The 19,089-nt window shown below is 34.0% G+C and overlaps 1 long non-coding RNA gene across 1 annotated transcript; it reads left to right on the top strand.

Moving 5' to 3' along the window:
- The first annotated feature begins 221 nt into the window (after nt 1-221).
- Nucleotides 222-5,251, top strand: LOC138829943 (uncharacterized). Its single transcript, XR_011372803.1, has 4 exons — nt 222-339; nt 429-512; nt 882-945; nt 4,602-5,251. It is a non-coding gene; the product is annotated as an uncharacterized lncRNA (long non-coding RNA).
- The last annotated feature ends 13,838 nt before the right edge of the window (nt 5,252-19,089 follow it).

The following is a 19,089-nucleotide window of genomic DNA, read 5'->3' as shown; positions in this document are numbered from 1 at the left end:
ACTGCCCTATAGGAAATGAACTCATTACCTTATTCATATAACTGTAATCCCTGTGTAAAATAACTTTACAATAAAAAATGTGTATTAAAAAAGGAAGTACTAGCACAGGACTTATACTGTGTTGTCAAGCCCGTGGTTGATATCCTGCACAAAGAAATCTAAAAAGAGAAAATTTGAAAATGTTTCTTCATATTTAAATTTTTGTCATACAGAATCATCCTGATATTGCTGCCAAATTGGCTACTTGTCCCTTTAATGCTCGCCACCTGGTACCACGAGATCAACTCACTGAACATATTGCAACTTGTATGGACAAAACTTCTCTTGAAGATGATGTAGGTAAGCCTGATAATAAAACACAATCCAACTCAATGTAGGCCCTTTGCACCTGTATACTTCTGTGATGTTAGTTATCTCTTTGTTTGTAGATAACATCATATGGAACGAGAAACAATACAAGAGTTCTGAAAGTACATGGCAATATGTTTCCTCTGAGGAAGACTGGGATAAAGGTAAAAAGCTTGTTGAACTTTCTGTAATTTCCATTATTGAATCTCAACTTACTTTGTGCTGTTGTATGCTTTCTTCCTTTAGGAGTGAAATTAAAAATCTTTGTTCAACTTGGATTGTCTTGTATGCTAATATCAATAACATATATGATAATATGCATTCTTAACTGATTAAAAACCATGTCAAACATTTAAATGATATGTTTTTGCAAATGGCTAAGGACTCATTCTTTTCAACCTTTATTATCCAGCTAAAAGTTTCTTGGAAGGCTCTTAAGGCCATCAACCTTGCTGTTTTTCTTTATCGATGTATAATTTTAGAGCCAATCTAAGCTAGCACCTCGATCAAGTATGTAATTCTCCCTTTGGCAGAATCCTTGGAAGATCCTAGCCCAAGTTTTGTTTGGGGCACAAGCAAATCATCTGGCAACAACAGGTAAAGAAAATAATTTTCTTGTGATGTCCTATTTTCTGATAAAATTCAAAGTAAAGAAATAGGATAAATGAATAAATGAATAACAAACTCTGTTCCATATACCCATATATTGTGCTCACTACAAATGAAGTTTGCATTGCTCTCTGTATTTGGTGGCAAAAGTCAAGTATAGTTTCTCTAGGACCAATAAGATTGTAATCACCCAAATTACTTTAAATCAGAATTAGCTTATCTGAATGTTCTTCTCATTCTGTTATAATCAATTTAAATCCGGGAAGCCATACATAACAGTATTATGTTGGGCCAACCTTTTTATAACCATTTTCATGAATTCAGGATTCACTCATCACATCAATTATGATAGTGTAAATGGAAGTATCTTCCACTGGTAATTGATAAATGTACAGACTTACGGGTGGGTTACCATGTCTCCCTTCTGAAATTCATTAAAGAATATTATACGAATGTTTATCTGATTTAAATTTTCTCCACAAATTAGTATAAAATATTTGAGGAGATTCTTGACATGATTTACAATTTGCACTTTGCAAAGATACATATTAATAAAATGTATTTAGAAGTATATTTTAGCAGCAACTCATACATGGATTTCATCGTTCACATTCCTGTATGAAGTATAAATATACATTGGTATGGTATAGATTGGAAATTCAAAATTAGCTGTGCAGCTACAAAAGTTATGCTGTCTCTTTGTGAGTAGTTATGACATTGTTGAAAGAATTTTAATTGCTAGAATGAACTTGTCCTTCTAGAGTCACAAAATAGATTATATTTTTGATTTTCTGGAATTTGAAGACATCAAGGCTCTCTGACATGGTAAGATGGCAAACACATTAAAACGTGAAGAGTAATTGGCTTTTCTTGGAATTCTTCATGAGCCTTTATTTAATTTTGAATCATGTAATTAGTCTTGCTTGCCGATATGAGACCTGTTTCTTTTTATAACTGAGACAATAGATTCTAGATGTATTGATAATGTTAAGAATTTTCTCATCTGATCAGTCTAGAAAAAAAAAAAAAAACGCATTCAACGTAAGACCAAGGAGAATTTATGTGAGCCTGACATCACAGTCAGGCCTCATATATTCTTCCTGTGGAAAGGTAGTAAGCATACTAAGTATTTGTCTTCAATTGTCTGTTGTATGTCAAACATATTATAATATTATGTGAAGGATGAATTGGCAGTTTATATGGTAAAGATTTTTCTGAGGATGAGTAATAGTAATAGATAAATTCACCCTTTTATCTGATGATAATTTGCTAATTCATGAAGATTATAGCAAGGACCAAAACATCCTGTTTACAAACTGAACCTATTAATTTAGTGTTTGATCAACAGAATATATTTATTCTTTGGGTTAGGGTGTTTCTCATCCTCTGTCATGCAGAGGAAAATGAATATGTCTTGGGAAACAATTCTGAGGTAGAAAACCACACTTGAGCCAGGCCAGGTGATAATGTTAATTCTTGCATCTCACGTGTCTGACACATAAGGATGTAATTATAGATTAATGACGTGAAAGATTTCTTTTCAGATTCATTTCTGGAATTAATTCCTTCGAATTCGATAGTATAGAGAGCATTCTCCTTAAGGAAAACCATGGTTACTCATAGACCTGCCGTGTGCATGAATATTGGGAACAAAGACGCTCAAAAATCTTCAGCGCACTCTGGATAACAGAGAAAAGAAACCTGTTACAGGTTGCTTAGGGACCTATAAGAGGCTGAAATCTGAGGATCAGATCTCAGGAATATTTGTCAAACTCTCATCAACAATTAACCATCTAAAAACTGGGAGTGTCTCTCTAGCTCAAGTGGTAGAACATTTGAGCTCTGAAGAGCTCAGGGACCATGCCCAAGCCCAAAGTTCAATCCCAATGACCAACAAGAACAATAACCAAAGACAGGAATGTAATGTAATATGCATCAACAATGTCCCATACTCCCTGGTATTTCCAAAATCTCTGAATTTTTTCCTTCCACATAAGAGCCAGTTAGATATTATTCACTCCCTACTTATAATATCATGTATTTTCTCTATCAATTTTAGAGTAATGTTTAATGGGGCAGTGATATTTCCTTACTTCATTAGTTATTAGAACACATAATGTGACCCAATGGGATTACTAATTCTCTTCCCTTATGCAAAAATGTCTTACTTATGGAATTATAATTTCTCTGGATGTAAACAGTAGATAAGAGTAAAGAACGTGAAAATTCATGAGAATCTGTGACAGTGTAGGAGACCAGGCTACTTGTTGATTTGTCTCTTCAAGATTTATACAACCCTAGCTTTGCCATTATAGGCACACACACACACACACACACACACACACACACACACACACACACACACATATATATATGCAAATATATATGTATATTTATATATATTTATATGTGTGTGTGAGCTGATTTATGTCTGTAATCAGATATTTCTTTTACCTGTCCATTTGTAGATGCAAATTTTGTGTCTGTGTGTGTGCAAACTAAAATGGTGTACATTTTTTCCTACTCTGTTTCAACACCTATAAGTCGATGCTGTGCACATTACTATGTTTTGTGTAAGTGAAAAGTGAGGGTATTTTTCCTGCCTTCAATTCTTGATTTTGCTCAGTCATGACAAAAATTAATAACAGGTTATCATGGATTTTTTCATGTGTCTTCTATTGATCCCTAAGCTTGATCCAAGTGATATTTTCCAAACGTTGGTATGTCCCTGGCATATAATTCTCATAACCATACATATTTGAGAAAGCAGTGTTAATGTAGGAACGTTACCCTTAGTTAATGGAAATTTTCTATGTTCATTTTAAAGTCCAGTGTTTCAATGTTCATACTGAAAAGTGACATGCATATTTGTCTTAAAAGCTAATTATGTTTCTGAACTGCTGGATATATTTACCTGATACCACTCCAAAATGTCATTGTGACTTCACTATAGCATTTGTTTTGTCCACACATAAGAATGGAAAAGCCGTTTATTTGTTTGAGGCATAGAATATGTCTTGTAACTGTACCTGAAGGTATTTGTATTGTATCCCTTCATATTTTACTAACCTACCATAAAGCATGTATCTTTTGGTAGGATAGATCTCATAAAACAATCCCTCTTTGTGGTTTGTTTTTATGCATCCATTCACAAATATTGAAATTGAGTGGTAAGTTCATTGCAATAACATTATATAGTAAAACCACTATGGATTTTCTTCCTATTTTTCTGGATGCATGATACATCCATGGTTATATTACAAGAAATCTCATTCAGAAACTGTGCCAAGATATGGCTGAGCCTGAATGGGTGACAGAGTAAATTTTGAAGAACTGGAAAATAATCGCTGAAGTATCAGATTGGCTAGCGTCATATTTCAAATGTGCAATGAAGTTTGAATGTGTTGAGGCAGAGAGTGTCCAAGTGTAATTTGTGAGGTTTGTATACAACGATCAAATTTCAATGGAAAGGGAAGTGGAAGTAAGCAAGAAATTTTTTGAAAATAGCTGATGATGTGCTCTCATTAGTTTTTGAATATCTCTCGAACTGCAAGTGAAGTTCTTGTTTATATGCAAAGTACAAATATATATATTCTAGTGTTCTCCACAGAAAGTAAAATAATATTTTTTCTATTTCTTTGCAGGAAACATTCTATGAACAAACCATGAGTTCAAACCATTTCTCATTGTTTCATTTACATTTTACATTTATTAATATATTGTGATGCTCACTCAACCAAATGAATTCATTTTAACTTCTACTACCAATTCAATCTCTATTCACCCTTATCTTGAATACAGAAGCAAAGCCGGGTGTTTATGTCCTTATTGGAATTCACCATGTCACTATCCACATAGACATGGTAATGTTGGAATATAGAAACTCCAATAATTACATCAAAATCTACATTTGTTTCCCAATAGAGAACAAATCATAATTCATTATTCATTGTTCTTACGTTTGCCTGTGAATATCATCTTCCATTTCATATATTGATATAATTGGATATATTGGTATAATGAATACATAAAAACTGTAATGGTATTAGTCCTCTTATAAAAATCTTATACCAAATATGTATTCCCATATAAAATGGCCATTAAAATTTCAAAGGGATTTTTCAATCAACATTCTGAAGTATAATTCTTACTATAAAGCTTCTCATCCATCTCATTGATTTCCAAGTATAATCTCATCTAAACAAGGATTCTGGGAGTTCTTTCCAAATATGTGGCAGAAAAGAACAGATAATGTATGTGTACACAAAATACCATTCAAAACTTATTCTTTTGAGGGGGCAAAGTGCAGGTTGTGAAGATAGTATGATTTTGTGCTCAAAATGTGTTTTTGTTTTGGTTTTTACGGCATGAGGATATGCAACTTTGGCATTCTAAAATGTTCCAAGAAAGAGTGGACTGTATCTGTAGAGTGTAATAAAAACACTTTTATGGAACCATATTTCATGACTATGTTCATATTCAATTTGTGTGTAATTTTCCCCACATATATATGCCTCCACATACTTATAGTAGACTTGGCACTGTGGTCCAAAACATTCCTCATGCAAAATGGAATAATTTTTGAAGGATATTTTAGGAAGATCCACTTTGTAAAAATTGTTGTTAAGACTCCTATGCAAGACATAGAGTTGAATCTTTTGGGTACAGATGAGGAAGTTAAAGATGTGAGAATGTGGCTCATATTTATTATTCGTGTTGAAATGGGAGGGTTTCTTTGTATGTGCTTATTTGTGCACCTATTGTATAATTGCAAGTGTTTCTTGGTTTTTATTCAGAAATTGTGAGCAAGAATGAATTCAACATTAATTTGGGAAGGATAGTTTAGAATCTGTAGACTCAGGAAAACCTGAGTGTACAGAGTGATTATAGTTACGTATGTACGGCAGTGACTCGTTTTCTTGTCACGTGTTACCTTAGCCCTCATTTTTCTTACACTTCAAAACTCCACCGCCCTTGTTGGAAATGCCATTTCCAACATATTGTCTTGTGAGGAATTTTGTGGCATTGGTTCACCCGTTGTCCTCTATCTCAAAAATTTTTGATTCCTCTTCTTTGCCCTAATCACATTAAAGTTTATATAGTCCATAGGCTACCAAATTCAAATATAAAGACAAGAAGGGGGAAACCCTATGAAAAATAAAGGAAAAAGGCAAGTAAAAAGAATCAGTTTTACATAGTATTTTTTGTTTGTTTGTTTGTTTTTTTGGATCCTGTCGAGGCGCCTGAACTCTGGGCCTGGGCACTGTCCCTCAGCTCTTCAGCTCAAGGCTAGCGCTCTACCACTTGAGCCACAGCGCCGCTTCTGGCTTTTTTCTTTTTGCTTATGTGGTGCTGCGGAATTGAACCCAGGGCCTCATGCATGCAAGGCAAGTGCTCTACCACTGAGCCACCTTCCCAGCCCCTACATAGTATTTTTTTAAATTACCAACCATGATAAACCTCATGTTTCATGGGTTTTTTTTTACCCTAAATTTTCTTACCCTAATCTTGTTCAGATATACATAGCAATTTAGCTCTTGCAATCCTCTTTGGATGACCTGGATACATAACAATTTTAAATGCCAGTACAAAGGAAAAAAATTGTGACTCTTCATAAGGTAAGTTAAATATAAGCAGGGTAAATGCAGTAAGACAAAACAATATTCAATAAATAGTGTTGTAATACTCAATAAATTCGTATAAAAGCTGAAAGTTAGATTATACATCACCCTGTATCAGAACACGTTCCTAATGAGTCAGACCTCGAGGTTAAACAAATCACTCAGAATGGAAGAAATAGACAGATACTAGGTCTCGTAGAACAGATTTAAACTTTCTCATTGCAAATGCACTAATGCATCAAGTCAAAGAAACGTTAGACCAACTATATTTCTTGAACCTGAACAGATTCTTTATAACAAAGGACATAACTAAGTAGGTAAATAAAAAGCCAAAAGACTGGGAGAAGATCTTCACTAGCCAAGAAAGATAAAAAGGGTCTTAGAGCTGAAATATAATCAAAATTCAACGTCAAATATCCCCCCCAAAAAACCCTGAACAATAACCCCACTCTATGAAAAGAAGTTAAATATTTAAAGAGAGACTTCACTGATGGCTAATTGACAATGGACAAAGGACATATGAAGAAATGCTCAATGTGTCTGACAATAAAACCAAGCCAAATAAAGTCAACACTGAAATTCCACCACATTCCATTAGAATGGCAAAGTGACTGAGAGTAGATTATTGGATCAGAAAATGTGGGGTATTAACACAATGGAATTCTTTTTTTTCTTTCTTTCTTTTTTTTTTTTTTTTTTTTTTTTTTGCTTATGTGGTGCTGAGGAATCGAACCCAGGGCCTCCGGCATGCAAGGCAAGCTCTCTACCACTGAGCCACCTTCCCAGCTCCTAAACACAATGGAATTCTATTTTCTATTAGAAATAATGGCATAGTGCCATTTGTAAGGAAATGGAGAAACTTAAATATATAACATAAACTAAAGGGGCTAGAACCAAACAAAGAGGCTCCATGGTATCTCTTATTTCTAAGAAATGGTATATGTCCATTTTAATCCTAGCAGAGGATTACAATAGCTTAATAGTAGTATACATATGACCATACAATATTAGCTAAACAAAATAAACTGAAATACAAAATCAGTTGGTTTCTCTTTCTTGATTTTTAAAAATGTTCTATGTGAAGGTATTTCTCTGTACTTGCCTTTTTCCTTTATTTTCCTATGCTTTCTACAATGTTGTCACTGTATTTGATTTTGGTACACACTGTATTCCATGTAAGTTAATGAGAATTAGGCATGGGATGGGCAACTACCAAATCTGAGAAAAAGGATAATGGGTGAACAATACAAGAACAATTCCAACAAAACTACATGTTGGGAATAAACATTACACCTGCTGGGAGAGGTTAGAGATTTTAAGCCAAAAAACAGTAAAAGTGAATGATGGGTAAAAACATGATGAGACAAATACTCATTTATTGCTTACATATGTAATTCAAACCCCTCTGTACATTACCATGACAAGATTCCATTAGAAAGAAGAGTATTGATGCATACACTCTTCTCAATTCTCATAAGTTTACATGTAGATACTAAAGTCGATGGGTTTGTATTACATAAACATACACATGAAAATAGTTCTGATTTTTTCACGTTCCTAAAAGCACACAGGTTTCCCTAGGTCACCAGGTTTCAAAGCAACATTGACAAATTAATGTTGTAATCGTTTTTGTTCAAATATTTGTGTAGGAATCCAAAGAGTCATTTGAAATTGCAAACCAGGACGTCCTGGTGCTCAAATATGCTCCGATGAAACCCTCACATTTTTACACGTATCATAAATGTAAGCAAGACTCTCCTATGTGAAACTTCCTCATCTGTAGTCAAATACTTCAACTCTTTTGATTACAAAGGAATCTAACTAGTAATAAATATTATTTGGCAAGGGAGCTCTTCCTAAAATATACTCGAAAGTTTATGCTACTTAGCAATAGGAATGTTGTGGACGAGGAATGTCAAATGAACTAAAAATTGGTGGAGGATACATAAATATTTGTGACAATTTATACACAAGTCGAAAAAAACATTCATTCGATATCGTTTCATGAACTGATCTTGAGTTACAATCCATAATTACAGATTAATCTTCCCAGAACATTTTAGTAATATAGCGGAAAATTTCTTAAACGATGTACAGATTCTCTGTACAAAATATGTCCTCCAAAACTAATAAACTTCGGTTGTTTATACTCCTGCAAGAATCTATTTTTTTTCCCTTTCACAGACAATGTGAAGAAATTACAGATTTATTCTGTACATTAGATGACACATGAAAAAATATGGAGATGATTCAGAATCTTGTGTCTTGAGAAATACGTTGCAAAATTAGGTGGTTTAAAAAATCTGTAAAATTTTCCTACCCATTCTTTTTTGGAACACAAAAATTAATGGGGAATTTGTAGTAGGAACCACATATTATTTTAGTTTTCTTATATTTTTATTATATTCTAGATTATTGATAAGTGAAATGGAACATATTTTTCCCAGACAAATGTAACTATTGTGAGGGGTCAACCTACATTTAGAATTTAGGAAACAGTCCTTTCCTCAGGTTGCTTTCTTCATCCAACAACCTAGGCCTCCTAAGTCATTAGCACTTGGCTAAATCCAAGGTGTTCCTGAAAGACTCGCTTATAGCTTGTTTGCCCTTCAATCCCACATTGTTTTTGATTGAAAATCTCCAATTAGGCACAATTATTCATTGTGTAAAATAGTCAAGATTCTTGATTCCCACTAAGATCAGAAAAAAGCTGATTCTTTTATAGCTGCCTTGACAATTCTTTGTAACTCATGTCCCAGTCATTGCAGGACAAACAGGGATATAACTTTTGCATTCTTAGGAGAGACTTAATTCCAAATTCCATGTTGGTATCTCAATATTCCCAAAGATTACTTTGTACATTGTTAAATATCTACTGTCAGTAAGATGTTCATGGAAGACTCTTGATAGTACATGCACATTGTTAAGAATCAACGTATATATAAGAAAAGGCCATTAATATCACACATTCTGCCTCACATTGAAACTTGTAATGAGATTGAGATGTTTTTGAAGGAAAATTTTGAATTAATATAGATTCTGAACTTCTGCAAAGCTCTCTATACAATTCCTGCAAAATTGTCATCTCATCATAAGGCAGTGAGTAATTTGAAACACTTCTGCCAAACACTATGTTTTCTAGACCTTCCATGTTACACAGAAATATTGCAAATGCTTCCCTTCTGTCTTTTTTTTTGTCTGTCTTGGAGTTTGTACTGTGAACTTGGTATTGTCTCTGCACACTTTAGCTCAAGGCTTGAACTCTGCCCCTTGAGAGAGACCACGATTTTCAGTTTTCTGGTGGTCATTTAAAGAAAAACTCTCATGGACTTTAAAGCACATGCTGGCTTTGAACCTTGTCCTCAGATCTCAGTACTTAGGCTTACAGGCCTGAGCCACTGGCGCTCAGCTGTTCTTCCACTTCTCTAATAATATACCATAGTAGTAACTTAAAATTTATGCACAGGTATTTAAACAACATCGAAGAAATTTCACAGCATCTCCGAAGAGAAAATTTGCAATGAAGTGTTCCAGTCCACTTTGATGTTGCTTCCTCCTGAAGATGAAATCTAGATATAAATGAGGAAGGAAAAGGAATATTATCAGAGACATGTAGATGTAAAATCAATAACCATATTCACAAAATATTGAAGATAGTGTAGGAAAATCATCTTTCATTTGGACAGCATTAATTTAAGTGAGATTACATTGATAGCCAGTGTTTTTCATTTTTAACCGTTGTATTATGAGAAAAGATATACCTCTAAAAGGGTGCTAAAATTTACCTCTTTGTAATAAGATTAGACACAGTTTCTACACTATATTTACTATCTACACAGTGAAATATATTTCTCATCTAATAGTTCCTTTCTGAAGACACTTACGTTGTAAACAATTACTTTTATTCAAGACTGGACAAAACTTGTTAATTCACAACAGTCACTATTCCTCACACTCCCCACATATATCCTTCTAATCCTCATTTAGAAATGAATTCAATACCTGCATCAGAAAGAATGACATCACCCCATTTGTTAGGAAATGGAAAGACTTAGAAAAATAATTATGTATTAAGTGAAGTAAGCCTGGCCCAAAGAAACATGGGTCCCATGGTTTCCCTTATTTACAATAAATTGTATAAATCGAGGAGAGGCAGAAAAGTCCAAAAGCTATGTACATATCACCATACAAGAAGATGATAAATGAAATGAATCCCTAGATAGGGACACAACTTGTTTCTACTTTCTTGCTATTGTTTTTAATAATTCTAAATTGTTCTAGGTGATTTATTTGTTTCTCTTGTATGTTCTTCCCCTCAAGTTATAACCCCTGTTTTCACTGTATTTGATTACAGTGCCCTGCGTCTTTTATATACATTTTTCTAATTTGTGTAGGGAAGAGATATAACAAATGCTGGAACAGGATACTTGTTGATGCATTGTAACAATGAGATGTATAAGACATTATATTGAAAAGCAACTTTACAATTTAGGGGTGTGGGGGAGCTGAGGAAGCGGGGAGGCAAGGGATTTAGTGGAAAAACAAAGGAGGAGGTGATAATGCTCGACAGGAAATGTACTCATTAGCTTACTCATGTAATTGTAACGCCTCTGTACACTATTTTTACAATATTTTTTTTAAAGGAACTGAAGTAGTTTCTGCTGCCTCTTAGTCCAGTGGAAGAGCATCTTAAGTATTGGATAAATGACATGATAGTGATAAAACCTTCTGCATATGAGTACATGTCTTCAGTAAGTGATCAAGAAATTTGAGGGGTCACTATGAAGTAGTCTTCTATTGCCCTATATGCACACAGTTTTAGGTCTAATTTATAATATCTGAATTTCAGATTTACTGTTCTTATGAAAACTGCCATAAAAATAAAACCTGCACTGGCAATTAGTGCACCAATCAAATCAGACAGAAGGGTAGATACATCAAATAGATATAAGCAGTGCGATCTTTTTATATGTGAGTTCGAAAGTGTAGGAAAGCCACTGCATGTACAATTCTACTTAACAATAGCAGAGTTCTCAGAAACTCTAAAAGGGAAAAAATAGAGCATGCTGTGCGACCTTTGTTTTATCATTTGTACCTGCAGGGGAGCATTGACTTGCTTAGATATTGACTTGGTTAGATGATATTCAATAAACTGAGTAATCATGACAAAGATATTATGGTTCTATCAATGATATAGTAACTGTAGCCCCATCCTGAAGGCATACTGCAAGCAAGTGACCACTGCTGCTGTTGTGACACCTACTCATCTACTTCCCAATAAAAAAATGGAAAACTAAAGTAGCTTCTTATATTAAACTCCGTTATCCTAGGAGAAAGGACATTGCCATGTTACCAAGTGTTGATTACACGAGCAGGGAAATAATCATCAAAGATTGCAAAGGTCTAAAGGGGCTATGTTATTGTAGGACTTGTGCTAGAAATGAAGCTTAAGGTTTCCTGCTCTACTTGGCTGTTTACATTGACACACATAGATAGGTTCGATTTATTTTCAATCTCCTAGTGTGTTCTAGCTAATATTTTTCACTACCGTCTCATACATTAAAAAAAACATACTTGGTCTTAAGGATCTTGAAAGTCAGTGGCTTGGTTTCTCACAGGTTCAGTGTCCTATTCTATTCCCTATATTTTTCTGTAACGCCAAGCAACTAACGACATAATTAAAATGTTTTCTCCCTGTGGAAGTACATTTGAAAGCTTTGAAAGTTAGTCTAAATATTCCCTCACTTTCCCCTCATTTACACATTAATTCTTTCATAAGGACTTGATAAGTCAGACTTCCTGCTGTTATTCAAATTTCTAGACTGTGCTATACTTTGGGTAAACGACATGATACTGGTAAAGGGACCTTCATAGATCTACTGGTCCACAGTGTGTGATTCAGAATTTTGTGGAGTAAGTTTCAATTTTTTAATGCTGTAATACACAATCTAGAAACAAACTTCAGTCATCAAATTATAAAATGTTCAATTTCTCTATATGAGAAAATTGGTTTCAGAGAATCATGTTGACATTTCTGCAAATTTGGCTGTGTCCTCTCAATGTTCACCATGGAGTTCCATGGAATTAAGCCAATAAGCATATACTATGTTCAATGGAACAAAAGTTTAAAAATGAAAGTATATTTAAGCTTCATTTCTAGTACAAGTCCTACAATAACATAGCCCCTTTAGACCTTTGCAATCTTTGATGATTATTTCCCTGCTCGTGTAATCAACACTTGGTAACATGGCAAAGTCCTTTCTCCTAGGATGAAGGAGTTTAATATAAGAAGCTACTTTAGTTTTCCATTTTTTTATTGGGAAAATACTGTACAGATGGGTTACTATTACATGAGCAAGGTAATGGTACATTTCTTATTAAGCATTGTTGCCTCCTCCTTTGTTTTCCATTCCATCCCTTCACATCTCCCTTCTGCTCCTTGCTAGCCCCCGACCACCACCCCCCATCCCAGGGGCCAAAGTTGTAAAGTTCGTTTTTTGACATAAAATCTTGTACAACAATCTCATTTTTGCAGTGGTTCCACCTGTATCCTATTTAAACAATTTGTTTCATGCATAAATCTCTCTTTAAATAATGATGATACCTTTATCTTCCATGTTCATGCATTGAATATTTTGCTCTATAATTTTATCCTTACAAGTGTAAATCTTTAAATCCTATCATCCTATCACTTGATGTCTAGCAATCCTAACCAAAGTGAACAAAAAATTTCTTAAAGAGGCATTTTTTAAATTTTCTTCTTGAAGCTTTACAACTATTTGTAATTACTTTTTAGTTCGCTGTTTCATGGTAATAGTTTAGTTTCTTCAATACACCTGTTTATATCCTTCCCAAAGTAACATAGGACAGCAAAGTGCCTGAACTCAAGCCTCACCTAGCATCTAAAATGAATATCTGTATCTTACATAGCAATTATGGTTGGGTATATTGTAGCGCCAAAATTTGGGAACACAATGAAATACTGTCACAACAGGCAACTGAAATGCAGTTTTCATCAGGATCTCATGTACCTGGGTGAGAAGAAAATAAACAAACTATATAAAATGTCTAACAAGTGTGCTGTTCTCAATAAACTTCTTCCTTCCTAATGATCAGCACCTTTTTGTACTGACCCCTGATTCTCTAATTAAAGACAAACTATCCATGTGGGGTGATGACCACTATCACCAGAAGATTTTAAATGCAATGAGTATAACAAAAATTCTTCTCATTCTTGGTTGAACAATTTCTATTTTCAAGAGGGAATATCTACATATTCCTACATTTTAAACTCTTTACACTTTTCAAATTTACTCATCAACTCAATGGGAATGTCCAAGTAAACATGGAAATATTTTTCTGGTTTTCTCTGATCAATCCTTATATCCTATTAGAATCAATGAAATATTGTTCATATATTTTTGAAAAAATTACTCTGTATTTTAAATAAATGTCTATACTTTACTATATAAAAGATAAACAAAATTGTATTGAGTGAAGAATATTCACATGATCATGATCACCTTACAGAAGTATACTATTTATAATTTTGTAGTGTGAGAAAAAGATTCTAAGTGGAACTATATCAGAAACAAAGGGAGGAAACCCCTGGTGACTCGTTGAGGAAGACACTGTCTGAGAATTACTCTTCATTTTCTCATTTGACAATAATAAACTTTTCATGGATCAATAAGTTGAACAGAGCACCTAATTATTTGAATATATTTGCCAGTGTCATTTTCTAATTTACTGTACCTTTAGATCTACCCATTCATAATCAGGTTATTTATTTCCAAACTAGAGAAATACATTTGATATTATTTTATTTTTAAATAAATGCCCAGCATGTATATAGGACTTAATTGAATTTGTCAAAATACACCCATTTGAACATTTAACCCATGATTTTAACCTGATTTTCATTGACTCAACTGCAATTTAAATAACTATATGCTGAATGGAATCAGAGGAATCTTTTTTTTTAATTTTCTCTACTATATCTATCCAATTTAGTATGAATATATATGATTTTATATATAAGTATACAGATAATTATTCTTAAATAGTTGTTGAAGACACAAACACCAGCGGATATTTCTGACTTGGTTAAAATCATATATTTCAACTTAGCAAGAATATTTTATTATATTAGGAATTGTTAAGAAAATTATCAAAATGTATGCATGCTTTGCTTTATGGTAAACACTATTCCATTCATTTTATTAAGTTTTGCCCATGAAGAGGATGCTTTCTTTTCTGTGTACTTCTTACACTATGAAACACCAAATTAGGATATTTGATATCTCAATGTAATTTCACATGTTCCATACAGAGAGTTGAACAGTGGCTGTGGTATGATAATTTTCAAATCATGTTCTTTGTACATAAATAATCTAATGTTCAAAATGATGAGAGTAATCAAGTATTTTTTTCGTAATGGTTGTGTATACACTGTCCAATTAAACAATGAACTACTGTGAAACCCAGCCACAACCTAAATCCAAATTCCTTCAATGGAAAAATTGTCAAAAGTCAGCATCAGTCTTCATTGGACTGTGTTGCTTCAAGTATATGCACAAATCTATTAGTTCTAAATCTTACAATAGCTCAAATGTAATGAAAGTGTATCGTCTTTTGTTATTTTTCAGTGTTCATTCGTATTAATTGGTCTTCTATAGTTGAATGAGTTTGGTGTAAATCATTCAAGGCACAGGAAGATGTGAGGAATGAATGAAATATTTTTGAGGCTGCGATTCCTTCATGGAGCAACTTGTGTTAGTAACATGATGCATATTCTATTCATTTTTTTAAAATTTATATCCCCACTAGCATTTGATTATGTTTTTAACATTATTTTTATTGTTATTATAAAAGTGATGGACAGGGATGTTACAGTTATATAATTCAGGTAATGATTGCATTACTCTTTGGACAATGTCACCCCTCTAGGCATTTTTTTAATTGTCAAAATACCGTTTCAATTACATGGGCCAGATAACGAGTATATTTCTTATCAAGCATTTTTGCCTCCGCCTTTGTTTCCCCTTCACTTCCCCTTCTCATACTCTCCTCTCTCCTCACCCGATTCACCTTCCTCCCACAAAAGTTGTACATCTCATTGTTGCAATGGGTCCACTTGTATCCCTATTTAAATGATTTGTTGTTTCCCTTCACCTCCACAAATTATACTAACATCAAATACAGTGAAAGCAGGGTTTTTAATGGGAGAGAGACATAAAAGCAACAAAGAAATCATCTTATAAATATGTTAGAAACATTAGCATGAAAGACAAAAAAACATTCCTTTGTTGCTGTGTATGTCCCACTATTCATTCTCTCAGTGTGAATTTTTGGTGGGGCAATGTGTGTTTCTTGTGTTTGTGTGTGTGTGTGTGTGTGTGTGTGTGTGTGTGTGTGTGTGTGTGTGTGTGTGAGTATAACTAAATTGCTTTAATCAGACACTAGGTTGTGAAATCAAACTAAAATATGTGAACAGCATAATTGATCATTTGGTAAAATTGTTATATGTTGGACTCAAGAATAAATTTTTTAGGCTGGGAAAGTGGCTTAATTTTAGAGTTTTTGCCAAGCATGCATGAGGCTCTGGGCTTGATTGTGTAGCACCACAATAGGTGAAAATATAGGAAGTCGTGTTGTGGCTCAACTCATAGAGAACTAGCCTTGAGCTGAAGTATTGAAGGACAGTGCCGAGGCCCAGAGTTCAGGCCCAACGACAGACAAAATAATTAGATTTTTATAAGAAGAAAAAAGCTGACAAATTCGAGCAATAAGTAGCAGTCTTTTGTAACATCTTCCTCATTACCATAATCGACACCAACCCATTTGACCTCTAATAACTAAACATTTCAAGAAATGGTATATGCAATATCCCAAACGGGACTGTTCTACCAGTGTTTGCTTCAGACCTTAGCTTTATTAAGTAATTATAGCAATATTCATAGTCATTTTGGTACGTTTATTGTGTCCTAGTATGTGATTCTTTGGGTTCATGCAAAGAAATAAGATTGCTGATTTATAGAGGAGCTCTGTTTTTAATATATTAGGAACCTCCAGAATTCTTTCCAAGGTTGTTGAACCTGTCTACATTAATACAACAGACTAGCAGCATTTCCATTTGGTCACATATGTGCCGCTCTGATATGATTTCCTTTTTTGTAAAACAGGAATCACTACGAATCTTAGTGTAGTTTTCATTTACATTCTTTTATTCCTGAAAGTTGTTTCAAATTTGTAGTCAAACTTGATGTTAATGCAAGGAAGTTCCTTTGCTTTATATTAGCAAACTTGTAGGGTAGGAAGGATGCATTTGCTACCTGAGATAGCTAATATCTAACCATTACTATTAGAAACATCGATTCTTTTTTCCTTAGTAGGTATTTGTATATTACTAGCCACATTCAAGAAAAACAGATGATCATAACAGGTAGGATAATAAATAGATTAAAATCTTAAAAGAGACATCACTAATATGAAACATACTAAATTAAATACAAGTTACATCAAAGAGGATAAAGAAGTTAAGGTTACATTCACAAAACTCAACTGTGAGGAAAGAACAATTATTAGCCATTGTATTCAAAACAGTACACTTGAATTTTGGGTTGAACAAATATCTTACCAAATTTAAAGAAAATAATCCAAAGAGACTTGAAGATGTGTCACTATAGTAATGTGTCTTACAACCATAAAACAAACTCATAGTTCTTATCAGATTTCATGTATAGAACTTCATGGTGATTGAAACTTCAGAGCTTCTGCATGGCAAAGGACATAGAGAGCAAGATCAATAAAAGGCCCACAGATAGTGAGAAGCTCTTTACTAGCCATTCAATGGACAAGGGTCTCATATCTAAATATACTTAGAACTCAAGAAACTAAATACTCCAACAACAAATCCTCAAAGAAACAACTGTCTTACCAAAGTCGTTGAACAAAGTTACATTCCAACAACAATGCAGTAGGGTTCCCTTCTGTCCACATCCCCTCCAGCATCTGTTGTTATTATACATCTTGATTATAGCCATTCTAACTGGGGTGAGGTGGAATCTCAGTGTTGTTTTGATTTGCATATCTTTTATGGCTAGAGAGGTTGAGCAGTTCTTCATGTGTCTATTGGCCATCCTTCTTTCCTCTTCGGAGAAGTTTCTCTCTAAATGTTTAGCCCACTTATTTATTGGGCAATTGTTTCGAAAGTAGTATGGAGGATCCTCAACAGACTACACATAGAGCTCCCCTATTACTGAGAAATCCCACTTTTGAGCATTTACCCACATGATCACAAACAAGATCATATTAATCTACCAGCATACCTATGTTTATTGCAGCATTATTTATCATAGCTAACACAGGGAACCAACACAGATGCCCCTCAGAAGATGAATGGATCAAGAAAATGTGATATATATAATACACAATGGAATTCTATGTCTCCATCAGAAGGAATGACATTGTTCCATTTATTAGGAAATGGAAAGACTTGGAAAAGATTATGTGAAGGGAAGCAAGCCAGGCCCAAATAAACAAAGGTCCTCTGGTTTCCCTTATTTGCAATATTGTATATCTCTGAGATAAGCAGAAAAGGTCAGATAAGTTGATGTTAGTTGAAATGAACCCCAAGATAAGTATTCAATATTTTTCTCTTTCTTGCGATTTTTTCTAAAATATTTATAAGATGATTTTTATGTTGCTTTGTATGTGCCTCCCCCACAGTATGAACCCCGCTTTCATTATATTTGATATTGGTGTAATTTGTGAAGGGGAAGGGCAAAAGCAAACCGTTTAAATAGGAATAGAGGTGGACCTATTGCAGCAATGAGATGTACAAGTCGTTATGTTGAAATAAGAACTTTATGAGTTTGACGGTTGGGGGGAGGTCAGGGGGGTAATGGGAAGGGCTGGAAAGTTGAAACAAAGGAGGAGGCAACAATGCTTGATAAGAAATGTAGTCATTACCTTGCCCATGTAATTGTTACCCATGTGTACGGTATTTTCATAACAAAAATTAAAAAGAAAGGAAGAAAGAAAGAAAAAGAAAGAAAGAAAGAAAGAAAGAAAGAAAGAAAGAAAGAAAGAAAGAAAGAAAGAAAGAAAGAAAGGAAGGAAGGAAGGAAGGAAGGAAGGAAGGAAGGAAGGAAGGAAGGAAGGAAGGAAGAAAGAAAGAAAGAAAGAAAGAAAGAAAGAAAGAAAGAAAGAAAAAAAGAAAGAAAGAAAGAATGGCATGGTCAATAAGTAGGCCAAAGACTTAAAGAGAAACTTCACTGAAGTAGAAATTAGAAAGGCCAATATACATATAAAGAAATGCACAACTTCACTAGCCATAAAAGAAGTGCAAATCGAAACAACATTGAGATCCACCTCACCCCGTTTAGAATGAGTATAATTTAAAAAAAATAATCTGGAGGGGATGTGGAAAAAAGGGAACCCTACTTTATTGTTGGTGGGAATGTAAACTTGTTCAACCACTTTGGAAAGTAATATGTAGTTTCCTGAA

Source organism: Dipodomys merriami, unplaced genomic scaffold (assembly GCF_024711535.1).
Source record: "Dipodomys merriami isolate MVZ:Mamm:240054 unplaced genomic scaffold, mDipMer1.0.p SCAF_18, whole genome shotgun sequence".
Classification (NCBI taxonomy): domain Eukaryota; kingdom Metazoa; phylum Chordata; class Mammalia; order Rodentia; family Heteromyidae; genus Dipodomys; species Dipodomys merriami.
The sequence above is the reverse complement of the archived record's forward strand: the minus strand, read 5'-3'. Positions and strand labels throughout refer to the sequence as shown.